This window comes from Colossoma macropomum, unplaced genomic scaffold (genome assembly GCF_904425465.1).
Source record: "Colossoma macropomum unplaced genomic scaffold, Colossoma_macropomum, whole genome shotgun sequence".
In the NCBI taxonomy this organism is placed as follows: Eukaryota; Metazoa; Chordata; class Actinopteri; order Characiformes; family Serrasalmidae; genus Colossoma; species Colossoma macropomum.
The window spans coordinates 33,896,554-33,921,514 of NW_023494799.1; the positions used below are offsets into that span (position 1 = coordinate 33,896,554).

General features: G+C 40.8%; 1 protein-coding gene across 7 annotated transcripts in view; it reads left to right on the top strand.

The window, feature by feature from the left end:
* Window positions 1–234: 234 nt before the first annotated feature.
* Window positions 235–24,961, top strand: part of myo9aa (myosin IXAa) — a 151,293-nt gene continuing 126,566 nt past the window's right edge. For all 7 annotated transcript variants that reach the window (XM_036585968.1, XM_036585970.1, XM_036585973.1 and 4 more), the window contains exon 1: window positions 235–578. The gene's annotated coding sequence lies outside the window, so the exon portion shown is untranslated. The remainder of the gene's footprint in view (window positions 579–24,961) is intronic.

Here is a 24,961-nt window from a genome sequence, read left to right on the forward strand (position 1 = left end):
AGGGTTCTATCTAGTACGCTTTCCTAGTGGCTCGGATAGAGTCCCACTCACTGGCTGAGCGTTCTAGTCAGAACACGAGTACTCGTATTGGGACGCGCCCGTCTCTCCCTTCGCGTCCACACCCCTGAAAGTCCGCGGCGCCGATTCGCCTGCGGAGAGACGGCGGCCAATCACCGTTGACTTTTCTCGCCGCGGGTAGCTCCGCCCCCTTCTGTGGACTAGTAGGGAGAGATTGTGGCGAGCACGCGCAGCGCGCGAGCACGATGAAATGAGAAAAGCAGCACTGATTAGTGGCGGAAAAGCAGAAAGCAGGAGTTTCGTCGAACGAAGCGAAGGAGCTGGTTATGGTGAGATATGAAGTGAAGAGAAATAGTCGTAATTTCTTGCGCTGAGTCAAGATGGTTCGGTGTCATGAGCCTTTCATCTCAAGGAAGTTCGTGCGAAGGACGATTTGAGAGAGAGAGAAAATCTCGTACGCTGGAATATTGTACAGCGGCCGGTGTGGGAGCTCGTCTGGGGCGCAGGCTGCAAACTGAAGCGAACTAACTCAAGCTGGAGTCTGTTCTCAGCTCGAGAAGGTGAGTGTTCGTCTTGTATTCTGTTGAAAATTTGACAGAAAGCTGTGAACTTCATCATTGTCTGTTCAGTTGAGTGTAATTTGCTGTGCTGCGCCTTTCAGCGAGTCCATTCATCCCCTCGGTGTTTGGGTTCAGCTTCAGAAAGCTTCTCATTTCTGTCCTGTTTGTTTGTTGTTGCTTGAGCGAGGCTACATTTTTTCCATTTTATCCTGTTCTAGCTTCTGCAGACAGATAGACAGACAGATAGACAGGGTGCAGTGAAGGGTGGAACTACTGGAACTATGTTGTGGAGTGGCTGAATGTTATGACTTGCTTGAAATGTTAAAAGGACCGGTTCACTGACGCCTTCGTGCTTTTTTCTTGGATTACCTTGTGAGTTTGTGACAGATGTCCAGGGCTGAGCTGGTGATGTATTATTTATGATTTAGAAGAGTTCAGCTGGCTCTTCTGTTTTCTGGGATTGATGCAGTTGGGTGCACCTCACTTTCAGGCTTTCAAGGCAGTGCTGCAAAGATGTGCCAAATCTGCCTAGTCATCCAGTCCAACTGTTCTTATGTCTAAAAGGATCTGGTGCACCTCAGCCCTTAAACATATTTTATGCATTTTGTGCAGGTGGGTTTCTTTTCTTCAGAGTTGGATATTCTGTTCTAAAACAAAGGCATCTGCTAAAAATGCTTTGCAAGTTCTGTTTTAATCTTATGACTTTGCGTCAGCCTATTACTGATTATTATTTGTTGCACTTATTTTTTTTAAATTATTTTTGTTGCAATTTTCCCCTGAAAGTTTTCCCTTGAAAGTTTTTTTTTCCCAGCTCACACTATGTAGGGTAACTTTAACTTTAATCCTCCTTCTCTTGCTGTATTGTAGGATGTCCTGGCCCACGCTGAGTAGACCAGTGTGTGTCTTCACTGCTTACTCTGTGTGTTTACAGCAAAAGAATGAGCTGAACTCATTCTACACCTGTTAAGGGTTTCAAAAGGCAGGACTTCTCAGTAAACTTAATGACGTAATGGACAGTTTTACTGATTTTTCAAATGTTTGTGCGTTTTAATGATTGAGATGTCAGCTAAGACGTTCGTATACGTTTGATGTGAAATGGTTCATTGCAGAGAAACTTATCAACTCAGTGCTCACAGTGCTACAACACAAACTTAGCCTTTTTATTTACAATCCAAAATTGCAAGTAAAGCCACACGTCTTTTGAGTTGTATATGTATATGAGTATATATAATGGTGTGATAATGGTAAAATTGCAACATATCTGGAAAAAATACATTTTCTCCTTATGTCTCCTTATAACGCCCTGCATGTGTCTCTCTGCCGTGAACAGATTTTAAAAATGACGTTTTAGGCCAAAATCTTATCGTGAGTCTCGGGCATCAGGCAGCATGTTCATAACCGTTTCATGTAACAACTTTCTGTGAAGTAATTTCTTGAGAAGTGGTCACCAGCCCTCCTTCTCAAGATCTACTCTCCAGCAGAGATTAGTTCCAACCTGCATCTAACACTCCCACCTAACACTAATGCATCTGATCAGTCAGTCAGGGACCTCTGAAGAAGTTAATGAGCTGGAGCAGGTGTGGCAGATTGGTTGGAACTGGGCTCTGCATTAAGGTTGGTCTCTAGACGTCTGGTTCCTATCGTCACCACTGTAAACGTTTCACATCAAACCACTCTGAATTACCATGTTTACATCTTAACAGCTGGCTCACGCAGAAATGATGAAAAAGCTACCAAAAAATCTATCAAAAAGTGACGATTGTCCAGTCAGATGTCCCTAAGCTGTTGATGTTTTGGTCAGATTTGATGTTGGGCTTAAGGGAATACTCTAGCGTCTAGCTTCTGCATCTGTAGAGTACGGATTATTACCACGGGCAGTTTCCCACTGTGTGCACAAAACCTATTAACTCTATGCACACTATCAATAGAAGCCAGTGGGCAGGTGCTGAGGCAAATGTGTTAGGTTGAAAAACGCTGGAGTATTCCTTTACATTTTCTGGCTAGCTGACAAATATTGCTTGATGAAACACCCCCCGGTGTCGTTCTTTCCCAGCAGGCCATCGCAGGTGATTTGAGTGTGTCCAGAAGAATGTTAAGGGTCTGTCTCAGCTGTTAGGGTGGTACGGAAGGACAGAGCTGACATCAGCCTGACAGCTGGTCCTGCCGACATTTGACACTGCAGAAATTACAAAATGCCCCCTGTGCGTCATGATATGGTTCATAGCAGTGTTGGAGAGCATTTTTAAAACAATGGCTAACGTCTTAACAACCAGGACCGTAGTTTTGATTGTTTTTATTAATGGAGCACAGTATAAGCTTGGCTTTCACTACACTAACCTAACTAGTTGAGCTAAAGGTTTTGTGAATACAAGTTTTAACATGTAGGATAAAGGGGTATATAAATGGTGGGGTTTGCATGACTTAATTTTTACCACTCAACTAGTCGTTCTGAGTGTTCCGGACGTCAGTGAGAAGTATTTTGTTAGTGTTTTGCTAATCGGGCCTGGTTCTAACACAGATGTTGCGGTTTGAGGTTTAAGATGTGCACATGCTGAATGGCAGCAGGTTTTTTTTTTTTCTTCAGTAAGTGTGTCTCATTTAAACTGTGCTAAAATTACCTCGACTCTCAGAAACTCACCTCTCAGAGATTTTAAACTGGCTCTGGTCCATGCTGGTCTGATAGGAAACAAACAATTGTTTATTAAGCTAAATGCCAGAAGTAGGTCTTTCAGAGTGAGGTATAGGCCTAATTGCTAAACCTGGAAACATCCATGATATCCTTTTTTAAAATGGTATTCCTGGATTAAATAAATGGAATATATTGCGTTTGAAAACATTGGTAGCAAGTAGAAGTGTCCTTTTGCCAAGTGGCACTACGATGTTTGTTTTCCTTGCACATGTTGTGTTAACCAATCTGTGATTGGATGTTTTGTATGTCAGTCAAATGGTTCTCGAAACCTACCTGGTCTGGCTTATGAGTCTGTATTTCAGTGCATTCTTATGCATCTTGCAATAGAATTAGTTTGATTTTATGTAGTAATTACACACTAACAAAGTACTTCTGTTGTCTTTGTTCTGCCTGTTCACTGGCTTTAGCAGCTGCTGTATTTCAAGCAACTAGTGGACTAGTCAGCTAGTTTATGCAACCCCTAAAAAGTGTTGGGGGGGCGGACTTTTAGCCTGTCTGGAAACCATGGCCCATAAGCTAATGCTGCATTGCATGTAGATTAACCTATTTTATGCTCTGTATGCAATTTATAAAAAACACCTATTGGAGTTCAAAACCACCTATAATGAGTCTAAAACCTTTTTCAGTGTGAACAAATCAATGATGGTATTGCATCTGTAGCTTTTTGTCCAGTGTAAAATTGTGAAATGATGTCATGTCTATGACGATCAAAACAGCCAGGAAAAGGAATCAGTAGCTTTTAAACTGGAGGTTTAGAACGCAGACCTGTGAAGAGCATTTGTGGGAGCAAAATCACTTTGCAAGTTTGATATAACCATTAAATATTAATGCAGACCAGAAATAAATGTTGCTGTCTCATCCGAATGCCGGGAGAGGAAGCTCTCAGCAGGACGAGCTCCTGCAGGGCCATTGAGTTTGGGACAGTTTGTCTCTCAGAAGCACCACAGACGCAGGCGTTCTGCCATAAAGCCGCTGCGTTGGGTCTCGTGTCCTCTCACATGTCGTCGTGACTGGCCTCATGATGTAATTTAGACTTATGATCTGTGCATGCGGCCCCTGGCGGTCTGCATTTTTGTTTGTGTTGTTTTTTTTTTATAGTCAACTTCGATTACTAACTTTTTGCACTAAAATGCCTTGTGACTTTATTATAATGGCTGGAAAAAAAATATGGCACATATAAAGTTTTTCAAATGCTTCCATCTGCTCTGAAATGTTTAAAGCTATTTCAACTGTATGATCTGAAATAGTTCTGTTTAGGTTTCAGAAAAGATGTCTGGAAGGCTTTTTTAACCCATGTTTGTAAGTGTTCTGAGAGTATAAGTGACTATAGACTAAATATTTATGTTTACCGAGACGAGAGGAGCTTGGCTGAAGTTTACTGACAAATGCTGAAGATCTATGATGTTTATTTTTTAACACCAACCAGAGCAACATTAGATTCTACTGCTGATTTATTGTTGAAAGTTAAACCTGAAATCAAAATTGACCTTTTCTTTTTTTACCTTGTTTGTTCACGTCCCTGGTCATATCAAGAGTAATTCATCCTACCATGCCATTCAGAGGACCCATTTCCTTCAAAGAACCCATATCATACAAAAACAAAATTTCCTCCTTTTTTATTTATTTATTTTTTTTTTTAAATAAGATGCTGATGTAGCATGAAAATGTTACAACATCCACTCCCTTGTCCCAGAAGATCAGAGGATGTTGTCCATGTTGTTCCCTATATGGAAATTTATGCTGCATAAAACAGCTCTTTTTGAATTCAGTGTATACGTGATGTCATGAGAACTCATTTACATATATCCACATACTTAGCCTAAGGCAGTTTGGTCCCGCCTATTAGTATTGAAGTTCTAAGGAGTGTTTCAGTTCTAAGAGAGGCAAAAAACAGGACAGCCAATCAAAACAGAGATCATTTATCGCTGTTTTTGGAACAAAACCTTGTATCTCCATTTTTGATGTTTTTCAGTTTTTGGCATAATTTGAAAATACCTGTTACCCTTTACATTATATGTAAATTTCATGATGAATGGACTAAAAGAAATGACCCAAAATGACTTGGAAAAACGTCTGGTTCCATTGACTTATATTAAAAGTAAAGTAGATTCTTTCCTTCTCCTGTCAAGTTACCATTTTGGAGATACAGGGTTTTCTTCCGACAACAGCGACATCTTATATCAGGTATATAGACCGCAGACCCTCCCTGATACCGCGTTCAGCTTGAAATACATCACAGTATGGAAGGAAAATGCTTTATGATTTACAGTTCAGACTGACTTTCATAATCACTTTACTGTCAGAAGATGATCTAATTCGGTAAATGACTACAAGAAGCATCTGTGATCCTGTAGATGGAGTACGTAGCTAAAGAGGGCTGTGGTCCGCCATGAGAGGAGATGAGTAGACAACTGCAGGCTTGGATGCCTGGGTCATATAGCTGGCCTGTAACTGGAAACAGTGATTAATACTCTTACAGCTTGTCTCAAATATGCTACTGTTCTCTATCCAACTTCGTAGCTGAGTGCATTATTTTGTTGGACTTCCATTCTAATAGGTTTCCACTAACTGCCAGCATTAAATTAGTTTTAATCTCAGAAACCCATTTAGACATAACCCAAAATATTGAAGAGCTTCACTGCACCTTAATTTGTTATGGGCTGTTAAATCCTCTTAATTATCCACTGTAAATTGCTTCCTAACTGGTAACTGAATGAGTGATTGGTGCATCTCCCTATAGAGTGTGGGGCCTTTTCTTTGCACATATTGTTTTCTGACTGATGGTTAACAAAGCTGTTGTGGACAAGAGAACATGGAAATGTTTAACGTAACCTATTGAACTTCTTTTCTTACTGTTTTCCCCGACATGAATTTGTATGGGCATTCTAGTCAAGCTATTTTGTCTGTTATAATTCCAGGTAAACTTTTCAGCTTCCTGTTGGAGATGGCAGGTAGCGTTTTCTCACAGAAGTGAGAATTTCCCATATCCTGCCTTTACCAAAAGATAAGGCATTGTCTGCTAACAAGTCGTCCCTTTGATGGTGCCTGTATGCTTGATTTGTAGCATTCCTGTATATCCTTCAGGAGGTTATGCTTGTTTGAAGTGCAGCACTCATTCACCAGCCTTTCTTCTCTGAACTCTGGGTGTAGTGGGGACGTTTGCTGCCAGAGCTTCTTGTGGCCATATGGCTGCTTGAGTCGGGGCAGGAGGTCAGTAATCCTTTGACGTGCACCGTCATGCTGGACCTGATAATAAAGCATTTAATAAGTCGTGTCAAACAGCGGCCTCACATTTGCAATTAAGATGCTGGGCCTTTGAAGGCGGTTTTTCACTGGGATGGGTTTCACCAGTTTTTCATATGGCTATTTAATTGGTTTGTCATGGTCTTCTCAAATTGTATTGTCAATTAGACAAGGGCCCTGGTAAATCCATTAGTGTCCTTCGCTTTTCATCTGTGTTTGTTTCAGACGGCTGCTGCGATGCCTCTTTTATCACCCCAGGGACGGGTCATTAGGGCACACTGTCACCGTTCATCCTGCTTGCTAGTTTGGGTGGGATGTTGGTAAACAAATAATGTAGAAGTATTAATCACTTTGATAGAGGTTTCTTGAAAGTACTACAATCTTTTTGACAGTTTTGATTTTTGCTTATGAATGAAATAAAATCTTGTTTGCGTAGGTAGTCCAGCTCATGTGCTGCTGTAATGTTCATTTGCTGGTAGTCATTGCACTGATAAAATTGACATGTCTGACTTGTCAGCAGTTAATTTACTAGTACGGATGTCTGAATACCGAACTGTGCTTGTTTGCTCAATTTTAAAGTCATTGACTAAAGCATACTTTTTCAATGAATAAGCGTAACGAATAACCTCCATACTGCAAATTACATGGTGATTTTTTTTTTTTTTTGCATATTTTCAATTCTCTCTTACAGTAAGAAACAAACCCTGATGGACTCCATTCAACACCTACAGTACTGTTCAAAAGTCAGAGACCACCCTTCGTCTATTTAATTTCCAGTTAGACTTGCTATTAAGTACAAGTTATTAATTTTTTCAGACGATATTTTAGATATAAGATCTACTTGTATAAGGAAGAGGGAAGTCAAAGGAAGATAAAGGAAAAAAACAGGTGTTTCCAAAACTGGAGTTCAAAAAATGATTAAAAGAAGCAGAGAAAATGAGACTCGTAACAGTGCACAGTGTCCAAAAACTGACACCAACAGATAAACACCACTTAAAGCTTTCATCTGAGGAGGCAGGAAAAGACCAAGCTTCAGTCTTGCTTCAGATCACAGGTGTTTCTTCCACTGTGAGAAGGCTGTGGGCCTGAAAGGATGTGTAGCTGTCAAAAAGCTGCTACTGAGAAAAGAAGTTAGGCAAAAAAGAAATGAGAATTGCAAAACAAGTGAATAACCTGCTGAGCTCAGCATCATTGAATGTGTTTGGGATTTCTTGAATTGTGAAAATGCAGAAAATGCCACCAAGTTGTAAGACTGAACTTACGTCACGTTTGTGGAAAAATATCCCGTCAGATTTTTTTTTTTAAAATGTAAAGCAGGTCTCTGGAAAAGAAAGGAAGCTGTAATAAAGGCAAAGAGTGAATTTACACTGCATACAGAAAAAGGGCTGTTGTGTTTAGTTTTTGAGGCTTTTGTATAATTTTCTATTAAATGTTTTCTGCTTTTTTTTCTGACACTGAAAAATAAATAACTTCAGTAAATGAATTTCAGAATCTTTGAAAGACGGCGTGTTTTTATTGTTCTGTTGTTATTGTCTGACCTTTTTAAAAGGATGTGATTACTTAACCAATAGATTACTGGAGTACTAATATAATCAACAGTGACAGCCCTCATCACTTGCCTGAATGGGTGTACAGGTACCTGCTCTCTTCTGACTAGTGTACATCAGACGAACAGGTGTGGATGACGCATAGTAACAGCACAGCTTTGTAGTTTAGAGGGCCTTGGTGATGGTGCATTGTAAATCTAGAGCAGTGGACTAAAAATACAGGATCATACGGACTCTCCTGACCTTCTTCAATGAGTGAGAACAAGAGCAGACATCTGAACCGCCTATCTGTGCTCTCCGTTCTCCACTGCCCTCTAGATGTTCATTGCAGAAAACCCAGCCCAGTGTCTTTGCTTTATCATTTGACTTGGGCCAGAAGGAAAATGTCAGAAATCCAAGCCTTGCTGTTTCAGGAGACTGGAAGATTTATCGCTGACTTATCTTGTCTCAAATCTTGGATGCCCTCTTTGCGTACTTTCTAGAACAGCAGTTCAGCCTGCAAGCCAGGAAGCGCCAGATTCAGGCGTGTAACTGAGCATTGACAAAAGCACAGAATTAGGGAAATCTAAAGGCTTTCCAGTTCAGCCCATGCTGATTTGTTGAGCCCTAATTCCCTCAACATAAAGAAGTGAGCTGAAAATAGGAGTTGCATGCTTCAGTTATCAGTAGATTCATTTTTTGTTTGGTTAGTTTGGATCTACCTGGATTTACAGCATGCTTGGAACTTAGAAATAGATGTTAGAAGTTTTAGATTATAGATTTAACCAACAATATATCCATTATTGAATGTAGGCCTAGCTCTGTCTGCCAAGCTCTTTGTTTCATTGAACTCAGACATTCCCTGGTTTCATAATGGTCTCGAGGGGCTTAGTGAACTTATTGTTGAGTGCTGTGATGTGTAGGTTGTTTTTGAACTGCACATGTGGTCAGCAGTTTAGGTTTTATAAATATTGTTGGAATAATAATGACATCATCCACATTGCATCTGGCATCCTTTTGTTAATACCTTGGAAAGCTGTTTTGGTCAGCATGTGGTAGCGTTCATGGCTTTAGCTGCACAGTCCTCAAACGTCATTTAAATATGAACATTATACGCCATTCACTTTTCTTTGAGTCTTTTCACTTCTTTCATATTACGTATTAAATCAAAGGGCTTGGCTGGTCTCACTGTCATTTTGTTTCCATTCAGTTTGAGCCCACAGTGCGGGCAGGACCGAATAAACCACAAGCCCCTATTAATCGTGACCTAACATTCAGAGAGGGTAGCCCCCTGGAGTAAGCAAGACAAACAGCGGTATGTTTTGGAATCGTTTTATTCTCTCAGCCGTTTTCCAGTGCTGTAGTTTCATGGTACAGATTCAAACTGTGCTCTCAAATGTCTTACTGCAGTGAGAAGATGTAATGTACAGTGGGATAAGGTTGTCATGATACCAGCATTTTGACATCAGTGTTGATACCAAGTGTAGTACAGAAAGTATACTATGGCAAAAAGACATTTTGTCATTGCAGTGTCTCCCACAGATCTGAAATAAACTAAGGAGTGGCATTGGAGGGCTATGATATTCTAAAATATATTCAAACTCGTTTTTTTTTACCATTTTGCATATTCAGATAAGTGGGTTGGAATAAATTATATTAACCCCTTAAATGGCCAGGGCCTGTCAGGGGGTCCAGAGCTTTATTATAGACTTCTGTAACCTAGGAATAGCTGAGCCAGTTTACACTGTAGTCCCTGTAGCTACTGAATTATAATCCTTAGTGTATAATAAGCCTGGGATTTTAAGGGCTTAATAAATATAAACATTTACAGAATATACTTTCCAAACTGTTAAAATGGGATAAAATATACTGTTACTAAGGGTTGGTGGGACTGGGGGGTTGGCAGCCATGCGTAGCCTATATGTGAGAATGTGTCTGAACACCAATGCCCATTAGCTTAAACACTGAAACACATTCAGCCTGTTCATAAACACAAAACACTTCAAATGGAGATTTTCGACTCAAATAGGTGACTCATTTTGAATATGGCTTCATTAACCGTATTTTGAAGTGAAGATTACCATTGAGACGAGGATATACAGTAGCCTAACGTTCATGACACTGTTTAAAACAAATAGAAAATGTTTTGTACCTTATTTTTGATGTATTGTTTGAACATAAGGTCACATGTTACTGATTATAAGAATTCACTGCGCTAATGGGCCTGTCTCTGCCTATCAGAGTCAAATTAGCAGGCGCAATGTGATTCCTCTGTAGTAGGAATACAATGTTAACATAATGTTGGCCTGTATAAATAAATATTCACATGTTTTGAAAGTTAGATTATTGGATATTTTACCACAGAAGTACTGAAGAAGCACTGAACATTCAGTGCATTGTGCGAGACTACAGTAAGACCCACTTACACTCAAAGCTGACCTCTGAGCTATTTGAACACTTAATGGCACGTTTCAAGCTGGTCCATCCGTGGCCGACTCTGGGGCGACATTTGGTTTATTGGTCTCAGTGTGGCCTAAGATGAGCTGAGCACGAGCATCTGGTGGGCGCTGATGTGCATTTGTTCGGCTGCCAGAAAGCACGCCTGCAGAGAGGCTCCTTGTGTCCTCCTTCTGTGTGCTGCCTGCCCTCAGGCCAAGGCCTGCTAAGTCTAGCAGTTTGTCCTAATGGCCAGGATTGTGAAGGGGAAATGGTGTGTACATAATGCAGGTTACTGATAGCTCCAGCCTCACAGTAACATCTCCCTGTTCTTGCTCTCTTCTCCCTGTCGTAGCCACCCTGTCACTGTCTCAGCCGTTAGGATCTCAGGTTTTGGGAGTTGTTTCGGACATCAAAACTTAAAGGGTCCATTACATGGAAAACTAATTTTCCTTGTTTTTTTTAAACAGGAATGCTGAAATAAATCGCTTACTGGTCCAAACAGTCTATATACAGAAAGTGAACTGCAAAAACAGGTTTGAATTCAGTGTTTCTCTGATGCATACATGTGTCTGCTTATTCAGCCTACTACAATTTGAGTTCAGCTCCACCCGTTCAAGTTGAAGTTAAAGGAGTGTTCCAGGATTTTTCAGTGTTATAATGTGATGCATTCTTGATCTTTCTGTCTCAGAGAGAATCGGACTGCATGCTTTGTGCAGCATGTGTCTGCAAGGTGCAATGCTCTGCATAAACTCGCCTCACCAGGAATGCTTGAATGTTATATTTTTCCTGTGGAGAAGTGCCTTAGTCATGCTTCCTGTTTCGCCCATGCTGGGGTCATTGTTCAGGCAGTGGGTGCAACACGGAGGAGGCGGGAAAATGTCCTGCCAGAGACGGGACAGTGGGGCGGTGGCTGCTCATGCTCTGCTTAAACCGCTCTCTCTGAGCAGGCCGGAGTATTAATAGCACTTCCACTCAGGAACCGGTATAGAGCTCAGGGGCACTGATATCCAGCTCTCACTGATATAACTAACAAGAAAAACAGTCAAGGCAGGAGTCTTTAGCAGTCATCAGCCTGCATGTGCTTTAATATATTCCTTTTTGTTCCGTTTATTATTATAAGAGGAAGAGTCTCACTTTCTTGCTTACTCTTGTCATGACTTGTCTTTGAGAAAAGTGCCGGATGTCTTTCTTAGAAACGGCGTTTTATGACACCATAAAAGCGGCAGAACTGTCTCTCCGGGTATGTAGGCCAGGACAGTATTCATAAAGTCTTTCCTCTGTGAGAACACTATATACAAGTGCCAGGACTGCTGTATGAACTTGCAGAGGTCTGTCCTTCTAGAGAAACGTAACTAGTCAGAACTGTTCAGTGTTGGGTAATAAGCCTGAAGCGTTAAATTCCTTGAAAAGCTACATCACATAAAGCCATTACGTGAAATGACTCGTGAATACTGTGCCTGATGCCTGAGACATTATTTTATGAAAAAAAAATCACTGTTCTGAGAAAAGATTTTGGCATAAAACATATTTTTAAAATCCATTCATGGTGGAGAAATATGTGCAGAGTCTTGTAAGGTGAAAAAGTCCCCCAAAGAAAACCTATGTTTTCATATTTACCACTGTTTTCCTATCATTAGCATTACGTATATAAACTATAAATGCTTTGGTCATTTTGGATAGTAAATACAATGGCTGTATTTGCGTTGCAGACATAGCTACTCCTGGTCCCAATCATCTCCACTGTAATCAAATCTGAGTCAGTAAGTTTCTCTAGAATGAACCGTTTCAAATCACTCTGAATGACTTTTGTAATCTCAGTGACGAAATTTTTGAAAAATCTGTGGATTCCCATTTAATGTAAGGTTCTTCTCTGAATCTCTCAATTGTAGAAACATCTGAATTTCCAGTGTTTCTTGGGCCCAATCCCATTTCAGACCTCGCCCCTACCACAGCCCTTAGCCCTCTGTTTTGCACATTCACGTCTGGGGGGTAGGGTGTCCCAGTTTTTGTTGAGATAGAGGGGTAGGGCGAAGTGTTAGGGCTATGTAACCCTCCAAACTGAGGTTTTTCAGAGGCAATCCAAACAGGGTGTTATGAGGAAATGAAAGGAAAACTGGCAAGATGGCTGCATAAGCGAGCAAAGAAACCCACAAATGTGTGTATTTTCTCTGTTAAAAAAATTACGATAACCATTGTACCGTCTTATTTTAAAATCGTTTCAATGTCTTATGTTTTTTTTTTCATTCATAACAAGCATAAAAGTCTCGGTAGCTATCTAGCTAAATTTCCTATTCCATCTTAAGTCCAGCGGTTCTGACACTTAAAGCGCCAACATGTAACTGCTGCTCCAGTTAAGGTTAAACAGGAACATTTTGAACGAGAAGCTGGTGAATAGCTGACTTCAGCTTTATATCACCAAAGAATTAGGGGTGGGTAATAATAAATAATTGTCGTACCCCCCTCTTTGAAGGCATATGGTTCCCTAAATGTAACTAAAGCCCAACAGCGAGGTTGCTGAACTTTACCCTCCTCTCATCACTGCAGACTGGCAGGGTCGCCCACAGAGCAGCGCTGGTTGCCTGTTAATGAAGTAATGTTCTTTATATTTGAGGGTCCCATTTCGTAGGGAAGATTTCAACCACTAACACTCTTTCAGAAACAGCACATGCCTCAGCCTTTATTTGGGAGCCCTCTCTCCCCCCCCTTGCATTTCAGAGAGAGATTCACATTTGTTGCTTCCACCTGTCAGCATTTAGTGTTACGCCGGCACGTTCCGTTTATAGCGGGGAATGTGGAGTGAGCGTGTGCTGCAGTTGGGTTTGGTTCAGCGTGCTGGACTGTGATTATTTACGTGCTGCGTGAGGGGCCAAAACGTGGCCCCACAGTCCTCTTTAATTACAGTGAAGACAGTGGCGCAAGGTTGAGCCAGAGCAGAGGCTGGACGGCTGCCAGGTCCGAGTGAGCACATGGAGGTTAGCAGAGCCGGTGCGGGACTGCAGTGCGACACAGTGCATGAGGGTAGTGCCCGGTTCCTCCCACTGCCTGCTTCTGAATAGGCCTGATTATTGCTATAATTGATTAAAAGGACAGCTGAGGTTAAAAAAATGAAGTTGGTAACAATAAATGAAAGTGAAAGCATGTGACATCATGCTAATTTGGAGCTACTAGATTAATTGTTATTGTTAGTCACATTAACAAGTTATGGCCAAATAATCTTTTCCTCTAGGACTGTCCCAATGTAGAACTAGTTATTATTTACATAATCAAGTAAAGGAATAGTTAAGAAAAATGCACTTTGCCCAGTTTGGCATGACTGCGCTGAGGTTTTTAGGTATAGTGCTATAGCCTATTGTCAACAGAACTCATGTTCATAATCATACAACCTTTATGTGTTCCTTGAAAGTTTTGCATTGTTTAATTCTGCTTTTTTGATACAGTTAAAGAGCCTTAAAGTAGAGTTTAATGTCTTATCTGTTGTGTTATGCTGCATTCTTTATATCTCTCGTTATATGCATATATGTTGTATGCATTAAATCTCTCATCCTCATCGGTATACCATTTTCATTATATCTTTTTTCATGCGTTTGCTCTTTCACTACAATACAGCATGCATTACACAAACATTAGACATCCCTGTGGTGTCAACCAATCCTGATCACTAGCCTAGCCACTGATCTGTAGGTTAATATAAACATCCAAGCTAGCATTTATGTAACTCTTACTTGGGTTGTCAAACATAATTGTAAAGAAAGTCATTTATTTTTATCTAGCGCAAAATAAAGTTTTCAAAAACATTTCAGCCAGAGAACAGAAGACAAACTTACATGAAGTATATAGATAGCCAGCTACCTTGCTCACTTTAGCTTTTAGCATGTTGTCTGCCTCATCTTATGAGTAATTTTGGTCATGTGAGTAATCCGTTCTCTCTGTTGGTAATGATGGTTTGACGGCCACAACTTTACAGCTGTAATAAGAGATTCTGTTTCGGAGCAGTAATGTTCCCTGTCTGGCTTCCTTGTATTCTCCAGTTAAGAAATTGTAAAACAGCCCACCCTGAAATATCAACCCTAAAGTTTCAAACGTTCTTCCCACCTTCAAGATTTTACTAGTTTTTAAACTGCAAAATCACTTTCTAGACACTATTACATCACTACTGTAAGATGCATGTAAGCATGTTCCTAAGTGTAACAGTGGTTAAATTTTAGTTATGCCAGTTAAGCTGTTCACTTACTCCGTGCAGCACTGTGATGTAGGATATATTACAGTTAGAGAAACAGAAAAGGCTGTTTGAGTTTTTTATGTAAGATGACTCATCCATTCCCTTCTGGAGTCTGATTCTGGTCCTGAGTGTGGAGTCTGGTGTCATGTAATAAAAGTGCTTTCTGTTCAAGCTTTTATGAGGCATACTGGTGTATGCATTGAGCCAGTTATGATTGATGGCCAAGTCTGATTCTTGCTTTTAGTTTCAGTATGACCTTTCAGAGCACACACGTTTCCTAAAACAGATGGTTTTTATTTCCATAACATGTGGGTCTTTAATTAATTATATTACCCCTCCAATATTAAAAGCTGTTTTACGTTTATACATTTGTGACTGTGATTAAAAAAAACATGCTGCTTCCTGCTTGAGGCAGAAAATACATTGCTGTTCTGTAAGTGCAGTTCTGCCCATGGTCTTTGTGCTGTGGATATACTTCACATTTATGTTTCATACAGGGATCAATAAGTAATGATCCATTGCATTAGCCGTCATCTCTGGGCCCAGGGGTATTTTTAGTGTAATGATGAACGGACAATCTTTAGGCCAGAGTGGCTTCAGGCCAGTCTGTGGTTGGCGAAGAGATGGCGTTCACTTTGTGGGAATATTGTTTTTCCAGTCTACACATTTGCATTATTGGAATTTTGTTGGGTCAAACACACTTTCTTGTATCCAGGTTATTATACAGCCTGATCTATGAATCTGTTTTTTCATGTAGGCCTAATATGTTCCTTCCTTTACATTTGGTAATCTTGGAGAGTCAGTTCTGTGTTTCATCTCATTCCAGCAGATCGTATTTAAAGTATTTTGCAGAGTCTTAAGCCTCTTTTATATATTCACTGCCTTTTTTCTCTTGTTCGTTGCAAGAAATATAGCTTGAAATATTCTTCAGTGGAGCCAGGCTTTTAAAAAGCGGCCCATTTGCTGGCCGCAGTGTGATGGTCAGTAGGAACAAATTTTCCCCCGAGATGTTGTCTGATGTCTGGGCTGCTCCTCTGGCGTGCTCGTACACAACGATCGTCTGCTGTCCCAGTTTGAACTCACTAGTAACATGAAGCAGGCAGATTTGTAGCCTAATAACCAAACTCTCTCCCTCGCTGGATGAAATGTCCGAACAATCTTGTTGGATTACTATAAAGGACTATAAAGGAATATCATTTACACACAGGAATTTCTCCTCCGTGGTGCTTAATGATTTTTTTTTTAAAGGGAATGCATCACTTACGATGCAGTAGTGGTGGAGTACCAGGCTGATCAGGAGAGCCGGGTGAGCTCCAAGACTTGTCCCACAAAGGGCTTTTCATAAGCGCTGCTCGCTAACGGTCTGGCTGAATCTGAGGGCTGATAGGAGCATTTGCTTTGCAAATCCACCGCTGCAGACTGTAAGAGCCAGTGCCAGCGAGAGGAGAAGCGGTGAGGAGTGATGTCATTCCTCCCCCCTGCTCGGGGTGGACTGTCGGAGGCTGCTGTGTGCTCTGATTCCCCGACAGACTGCTGATTGACTCTAGACAGATCCCTAAAATCAACCCCCCTGCCCTTCTTTTAAAGCGGCGGTTTGGCCAGAAGTCACAGTTGCTGATCAGCGATGGCATATTTGGTGTGTGAAGTTTGCTTCTTTACTTTTTCCCTGAGCTAAAAGACTAATGTAGCTAACAAGTAGTGGATTAAGTAATGGTTTCTGACACTGTTTGAAGTTCTATTATCTATAAAAATGTACTAAATCACACTGAATAGCTAAAAATGGTGGTACCATCATGGACCCTAAATTTTGGCTATGTTTATAAATAACAAAGTCATACAGAAACCACACACGCAGGTCTGTTTGAGATGTAATGAAAGGCGTGTGGTGATTGATAGATGGAGTTTGCACAGTGCTAAACTGGTGGCTATAAGCTTCTATTACTTTCAAACCAAAACAATGGTTTTTTTTTTTTTTTTTTAGTGGTCATTTAGCTGTAAAGAACGTGTACATTTTGTGTACGTTATTATCTGAGAGATTGCTTTAACTGTTCATCCTCCCTCTGGTATCACCCTCCTTTTGGTCAGATTTCAGAAAGCAGCAGGCCCACCCATAGCCCTCCTCTAAGCTGCTGTTGCTGAACAGCCTCCAAGCCCCGCCCATGCGGTCACTTCCTCCATGCATCCAGCATGTGAGCAGAAAGAGCTGAGTGTGTGTTTGCTGGAGAGAGGGGGAGAGAGAGTGCAAGACAAAGAGGGAGGGGAAGAGGAGTGTGGGGGGGGGCAGGAGCGCTGGAGCGTTTCACTCACGCTGAGCTGGGCAGTGGCTGGGCACAGCCGGCGGTGGGCTGCGATTTGCCGAAGGGCTGAATGTGGAGAGATTCAGGCAGGGCTGCTCAGACAAGGCTGGTGTTTTGCCTGTGGAGTGGACGTCACAGACAAGGCCCCACGGGGGGCGTCTGTGGAAAGTGAAATGTCACAGGCCAATACAGGAAACAGTGCACAGTAAAATCAGTGTGTTAAATGAACACCTTCAGTGCATACTAGAGTCCAGAGTAACGAGTCTGGCACTACACTGACCATTATCCCGTGTGCTGGAGGGAGCCATGGTGAATGGTTTGAATTAGAGCTGCAACTAACAGGTTATTTCCATAGTCTGTTTACCTATTGACTACTGTTCAATTAATCGAATGCCTTCTCCATTTGACGCTGCTATTTTTTAAAGTTCCAGGGATGAGACAAGCAATTTCTATTTTTTTTGTTGTTGTGCAATGGAACAATAGCAGCCATATTACACCCAACAACTTCAACAGTGTATTGCAGTCTATCCAAATGGCCAAGTATATCCTATGAGCATTTTTGAGTGAAGTATATCACGTAAGTAAGCAGTGTGTTGACAGTAAAAAAGGATGTCAGCCATCAGCATTCCTTGTCAAAAATTGACAATGACAAGGCTGTTCCACACCAAACACAACCACAAGCGACATGAAAGTGCAAAATATTCAGACATGCTTGTTAAAATGAATGCCATACACACTAGTGGTTGCACAACTTTTCATTTTTACTAGTCATAAAAAAACTAGTTTTCATTGCCATGAAAAAATGACGTCAGATGTCTCTGACGTCTTTATTAGTATTTTGTTAATAGCTTATCATTAGGCTATGTGGTTTGAATTATGAGAGGTGCTTTGTGGATTCTCTGATGTAAACTGCACGGTAAAAATCACCAAACTGTCAGTCACCACTCAGGAGAATTTAAACTGGATATGGCTTTTGTGAACTGACTATCAGTCTGACGTCATTGTTTATCAAGCTAAATGCTAATAAAAGCAGTTTTGTCTCTGTTAAGCCTTTCATTGTCACTCAACCAGAAAATATTCATGCTATCCCATTTTAATCCCGTATGTTTGCAGTGCGTTTGCTGATTGCGGCTCCATATCTAATGGCAGCTTGTTTGCGTTATGGGCATGTCGCACCAGATGTTCTGTGGTTGGTCGATATGCATGTTGCTCAGACAGCCCTTGCCTATCAAAGACGGCAGTTCTTGAAGCCTACCCCGTCTGGCTGCAATCAGTGCAGTTTTATGCTGTTCGCGATGGAATTGTCGACTGTTGCCCACAGCGCTGACTAGTGGATTTATTAGAGGGCTCGTCTGTACAACCCCTAATACAAATGTCGTGTGATTTATTTGTTTATTTTTTTTTGTTTGGGGAGGAGGGGGGATTTCACTGTGATGTTTATGGCAGAAAAAAGGAACAAACACACAGAATACTTTCATCTGCAGAAAGATATCCTCCAGAAGATGCTCCTCACAAAACTGGTAAACTCTTAGAGTGGGTAGGCTACTGTCCATTTTGAAAAAGCAAAAGCAGCACAGAGTTTCACCTCGTCGTTCAGGAGTGCTTTAACATTCACTCGGCTGTCTGTAACTCAGTTTGATCTCCTTCTGGAGATGCTGGAACCACATGTGATGAAGCAGAAGACAATCTAATCCTTTTAATGTTTGTCAAAAAGTTCTAGTTACTGGGACGCAGCTGGTTGTCGTCATGGCAGCGTGAGAGATTGCAGTAATTAGTGAAGTGAGTTTGTCACCCGTGAAAGTTTGGAAAAAATCAAATGAAAAACTTCATCACATTTTCTCCATCCTAAAAATCATGTTAGGTAGAAAGATATCATCAGTTATACACAGGTTTGAATTAATTTAGTGATGGCTGAATAAATCACACTGATTGTTTAAAGGCCCTTAGTTTGGGTCTCCTGTGAGCCCTTTAAGCTGATTAAAAAATAAAATGTACAGTTGCCTCGACATGTGCATTAGCTGTTAATTGTTTGTAGCACAGTCTTGGCCTGCTGTAAGCCTAGCGTGGACTTCTTGTGATGGTAATAGCTGGTAATAGCTCAGCGGGGTTCTGTAGCAGTAGATGAAGTGCTCTCTACAGAAGCGTGATCTAAACTCATAAGACACTGTTTGCACAGTCTAATCCTCACTATTTACCTTACTTACTGAATCTCACTGTTATCAGTTTATCAAAGCCAAGCCTTGGGACAAATAGCTGCATCATTTTCTTCATTTGCTTTAGTTTGCGTGATAATTTTGCTCCTCGGTTCAAAGAGCAAGTCTGCCGAGACGAAGGGGAAGAATGCATAACGTATAGAATGTGAAGTTTGCGGAAATGGGTTTTGTTTTTAATTTTCAGTACAGGAAGCTTCTTGTTCGTCTTAATTAATGACCCTTGGCCTTGAGGCTTTCCGAAACACTACGCCATCCTTAATAATCAGGACAAACAAACCCTGTAAGTTAGGTTATGGAATTACTCTAGTCTGCTCCACTAGTCTGCTGGGCAGATGTTCTATTCTTTTTAAGTCTCCTAGGATCTCTGCTTAATTAGAGTTCGTTAGAATGGTGCACTTGCATTATTTGGACAATGCTGTGGTTGCGATAGCAGTGCTGAGTGAATTTGTCAATAAGTTCCACCAGTCGTCTGAAACTTTAATGCTTTTAAACGCTACTTCACAGAAAATAATTATGTGAAATGGTTATGAATACACTGCTCGACATGTGATGCATTGTTTTATGATAGTTTTGCAGTAAGGTTTTGATTTAAAATGTAGGCCTGTTTTTAAATTACATTACATTCAAGATGGAGAGACACATGCAAAGTGTTGTACACTGTTAGAAATAAAGGTGCTGTGCAGGTACATTTTTCGTTCATCAAGGTACAAACAATGTAAATGTGCCCTCAAATGTACCTCAGTGGTTTTAAGGGCCAATTGTGAACCTTTTAAATAAGTTGTCCCAGGTGAAAAGTATGTATTTGTACTTTTTCACAACCTAATGTTTCGAAACATAAAAGCCTGGAGACGAGACGGCGTGTGTGGAGTCGATACAGCTTAAAAAAATATGATTTCATTCGATTATGGTACAGTTATGTTCCCTAACTAAAGGTATTGAGATGTACCCTTGAGGGTCCCACGCCAGTGATGAGAGGGGTACTGTCCCAGTGACAGTTTAGTACCTTTTATTTCTGAGAGGATTTCTCCAAGCCAGCTCGTCCGTCTGGGTGAAGCAAGGTCTGGACTGTAATTAGACGGCCATTCATGAGGGGAGTTTATCCACGGGGCTTGTTGGAGCCTGAGTCAATGGTATGCCTTCCCAGCGCCCTCCTACTCCTTCACCCCTGAAATCAATCAAAGGCCCAGCTGCTAGAGATCTCATTATCTTTGTAATTATCTCATCCTGCAGGCCTGCTTTATCTCAGAGCCAGCCTGGGCCTCTTCGCCAGTCTGCTCCTCTTCCAAGCCCTGAGTCTGCTTTTTCCCATTTTCCTCCACTAGGAGATCCTGGACCGCGCCACAGCTCTGCCTTAGGGCCAGTTTCCCAGACTTGGATTAAGCCTAAAACTACTGCTGGACAATAGATCATCTATACCAGTATTGGTGTCACACAGTGGTATTGATTTTTAGATTTAGCTGCGTTTAGTGGTAATAAATAAGAGGTTTCTTTTCTGGAAATCTGGTTTCTATCTGGTTAATGGTAGCGTTCAATACTCTGTAAGGTTCCCTTGGGTGTAATTTCAGGAGAAGCAAAACAGGACAAAAGAGTCCAAACCAAACAAGCTGTGTCAGGTTTGTTAGACACTTAGTTTTTGCGTAGAGGCCCAGCCAAAAGAAAGTGGTGTGTGTGGTAGTTAACTTTATTAATGAGAACTTAAATCTCATTACCAAATGATTCAGGATCTTTGCTCACATGTCATTATATTATCTACTTTGACATATTTGGAAAGATCATAACTGAATTTTAGCAGTACCTCCATACACTAAGGCCAAATGGAGTTTCTGATGATGATTCGCCATTGCCACTGCAATTTAGTCCAGACTAGGCTTAACCCATGTCTGGGAAACTGGCTTGTAAAGCTTTTATAATGCAATAGATTTTTAGCATGGTCCATTTTGACCACATGCTGCTCTTAGTCAGATTTTGGGTGCCTTGGTCTTTGATTTTTACACACTTTTTCTAAATTAATTAGTTTTCTTCAGCGTATAATGCTTTATGCATGCCTTAGCCTTTTTAGGCTTTTCTATTTTTGACTCTGGATCCATGGAGCAACTTTGTTCCTTTTACTTTGAAAGATGTTTGCTTTCTTTGTAACTGTATCTGTGCTTATTAGTAGTGATAATAAACCAAAGCCCACCGGCAACGAACATATTGAGATTATGGCTGTTTGTACTTGACATTTCTTGAGGCCCAGGCCTACCAGTAAGCTACTTTGTGTAAAAGTGTGATTTCCTCTCTTTGAGTATCTCATGAGTATTATGGGCTGTTTGCAATGGCTTTTGAGCCCTTGTAAAAGCAGAGAGAAATGAGTTTCTGTACATATGGCCAGGCATGCCATGCCTCATTAAGCTCTAATTCAACTCTGTACATGCCTATGATGCCCAGTGTATGGCCTTTTAGCTCCCCCCTACAAATACATTGACAGGGGCTACAGTTACACAGTTATGTGATAAAGATTAGAGATGACACTAATTTTGTTCCCACTATCTGTATCAGGCCAATAGAAGAAAATAATGGGTTGGATACCTGAAAAAAGTACGATTGTGATCAGATTTTGTAACATGTCTACTTTTAAAATTACAGAATAACGTAAAGCGAAGTAACGTAGGTCACTTAATAATAACAGTAGCCACATGTGTAACCTTAATATAATAACTAGCGATGATAATGGAATAATATCGGTATTGGCAGATAATTGCTTTAAAAAAAGATGTTTACATTTGACTGATTACATTGACTGATATTTTTTTAGCAGTTTGACCTTCTTGCTTTTTAAAGTGAGTTGTAGTGCAGAAACGACCAAGACAATCTCAAATGTTTAGATTCTTCTAACACCCTCATGTTCAAAGCAGAGGTTTTGAAATGCACATTCTCTACATCATCACCTGTTAGAGTCAGTTTGGACCAATCAGACGTCAGGTCATGTGCAAATCCAGTGTTTTGAAACTTGGAACCAGATTTGCACAAATGTTTTGAATTATTCACAATGAGCGTCTCTAGTGAAGTGACTTCCATTAAAAACAGCTCATTTAAAAGCATATTTGTTGAAGTATTAGTGTCGGTGTTTCAGTGCTCAGTATTTCAAAAGAAAAGCTAGTATTGTGCCATCTCTAGTAAAGATTGACCAGTTTTACAACAGAGTGGCTGTTGTCCATAATTAGAGAGAGCTGCTGAAAAGAGGTTTTGGGCTGAAGTACGCTGGGGGCAGATAGACTGTGAGACATCTCGCACATTGGATGTCAGAACAATGGCCCCATTTCACTAATTGACTCACTGCATTGCACTCGTAGTGCCGTAGATGCTGCTGTGCTGTTTGAATGGACCTCTGTTTCTTATTGTCTGCTTAAATGAGTCAGTTTTAGCAGGATATGGGGAGGCTGGTGGGAGTTTTCCTTTGGGTCCTATGCACTAGCTTGGTGCTGCGGGGCATGACTCCTGCTTTATCAGCTTCTCGAGCTTTTTTCCAGTTTTCTCTGCCGCCTGTCCTCCAGCATCATGACATCATCACTTACCCACTTCTCTCTCTCCACTCAAGACGGTGCTGCTAATGGGGTTTTTGTCTTAGTGCCAGATAAGGGTAATTTGGTAACATTGGGCTTGTGCAGTCCTGCAGGTAAATGCACGATGCTATGTGTTTTTACAGTATACGCATGGCAGTGTCTCTCTTTGGAATTGCTTCAATTATTAATGTAGATGCCATGTCAAGTCTGTCAATCATTAGGCTGCCTGGATTGCTTGCTATGCTACCAAACTTGTGTTTGTGCACAAAAACATGCTCCTCATTCTCACGTTCTTTATTTGCATGCGTAGTATGTGTTGTTTACTTTCTTTTAGCATTTAAAGGGATATGCTAGTGTTTTTTTGACCTAATCTCTGTCTAATGCATGATTGAGTACCATCATTTTTTGTGTTTTACCTTGTACTCTGTAAAAGAAGAGAACACTTATTGATTGCTTAGGCACCTATCTTTTGGATTTTGCATACGTCAGTTCAAAAAGAAAACGTTGGACAGTGAATGAAATGCAAATAAAAACAGAAATAGAATCTGCAGTGATTGGGGAAATTGACCTGTAATTAAGAAAAACAAAATATATTTGATATTTCACATAAACAACATCATTGTTTTTTGTAAATATATGCTCTTTCTGAAATTCAGACCTAATTGGGCTCAGGCTTATCTGAAATGGACTCAACCATTTAGATTATTTATGAAAATAATTGATGTCTCATTCTCCGGGCCAAAGAAGAAAAGAACCATCCATGTTGCTACCAGCATAAAGTTCTGTCATAACATGGGGGTGTATTATTGCCCATTGTTTGGATAACTTACAAGTCTGTTAAGGCACCAATTAATGCTGAAAGATTTCTATGCATTTTGAAGCAAATGTATGCTGCCTTCTAGATGACCTCTTTTTCAGGGACGTCCATGCTTATTTCAACATGAAAACTCGGGCCACATTCTGCATATGTTACAACAGCATGGCTGCATAATCAGAGAGTGCAGATGCTTGACTGGGCTGTCCACACCTGTCTCCCATTGAAAACGTGGCACATTATGAAGCACAAAATATGACCGCAAAGGCCACATATGGTTGTACAGCTGATGACTTGGACAACATAAGAATGGCAAAAAAAATTCTGCCTTTAAGTTTGTGTCTTTAAGTCAAAAGGTTTTCTGTTCTTTTCTCAGTACAAGAAAATTGTCTGTGCTAACTGACTTCTTTACTTTTAATGCAAGTCAATGGAACCAGACTTTTTTTCAAGTCATTTGGGGTCATTTCTTTTAGTCCATTCTTCATGAAATTTACACATAATGTAAAAGGCAACAGGCACTTTCATAATATGTCAAAAACTGAAAAACGACAAAAATGGAGATGATTTTGGAAGGTTTTCTTCAGACAGCAGTGATATGCTACTGATGCAAAACAGAGAATGATGAAAAATAATGGAGTACTCCATTAACATAAGTTGGGCCTCTTCAGGTAGACTGAGGGGCAGCGGTCATTAGTTGATTGTCCTGATGTGGTAAACAAGGAGCAGCATGGCCCTCAGTACAGACGCCTCCTCTAAATCTCCTGCTGTCCTTTAAGTAGAATGCTGACCATCTGCTCAGCTGTGAGGTCCCCAAATCCTCAGAGAGCTCAGCGAAGTGCACCTCTAATACCTCACTGTGGATCTTTATGCAATCTGGTTAGGGGCGTAGCAGTGCAGAGCAATATGGAGGGAGGGTGTTGCCGTGTTATTATGCATGTGTGCGCATTTGTGGTGTTTTATCAGCGAGCACTGTGGGCAGTCAGGGACATGCTGCCAGGATATGAGAGAGTAGGATGGAGTTTTGCGTTGGACCCCAGCTGGAGGCTGATCTGTTAACTTTACCCTCCTGCTTACTGGTGTCATTTCCTATTATTGATTTTAGCTCTGTTTCAGCTCCTCTCCCACTAATGAGTTTCTGGCCTGGATAAGTACTTTTCACAAAGGAACCAGATTGAATTGACAGAGGGAGAATAAGTGCTGCTGCAGTTATTGTTTTCCATCATTGTTCTGCTTCAGATTATTAATAGTAATAGTTTACGATGATAATTATTGTTTGGAGCTTGGGTAAAATTTCACATGCATTACTGATGGTCCAGTCTTACGGAACATTCGCATGCAAAAGTTTGATTACATTTGTTGATGTTCAAAGTGAAAATGTTAATATATAAACATATTTAATGT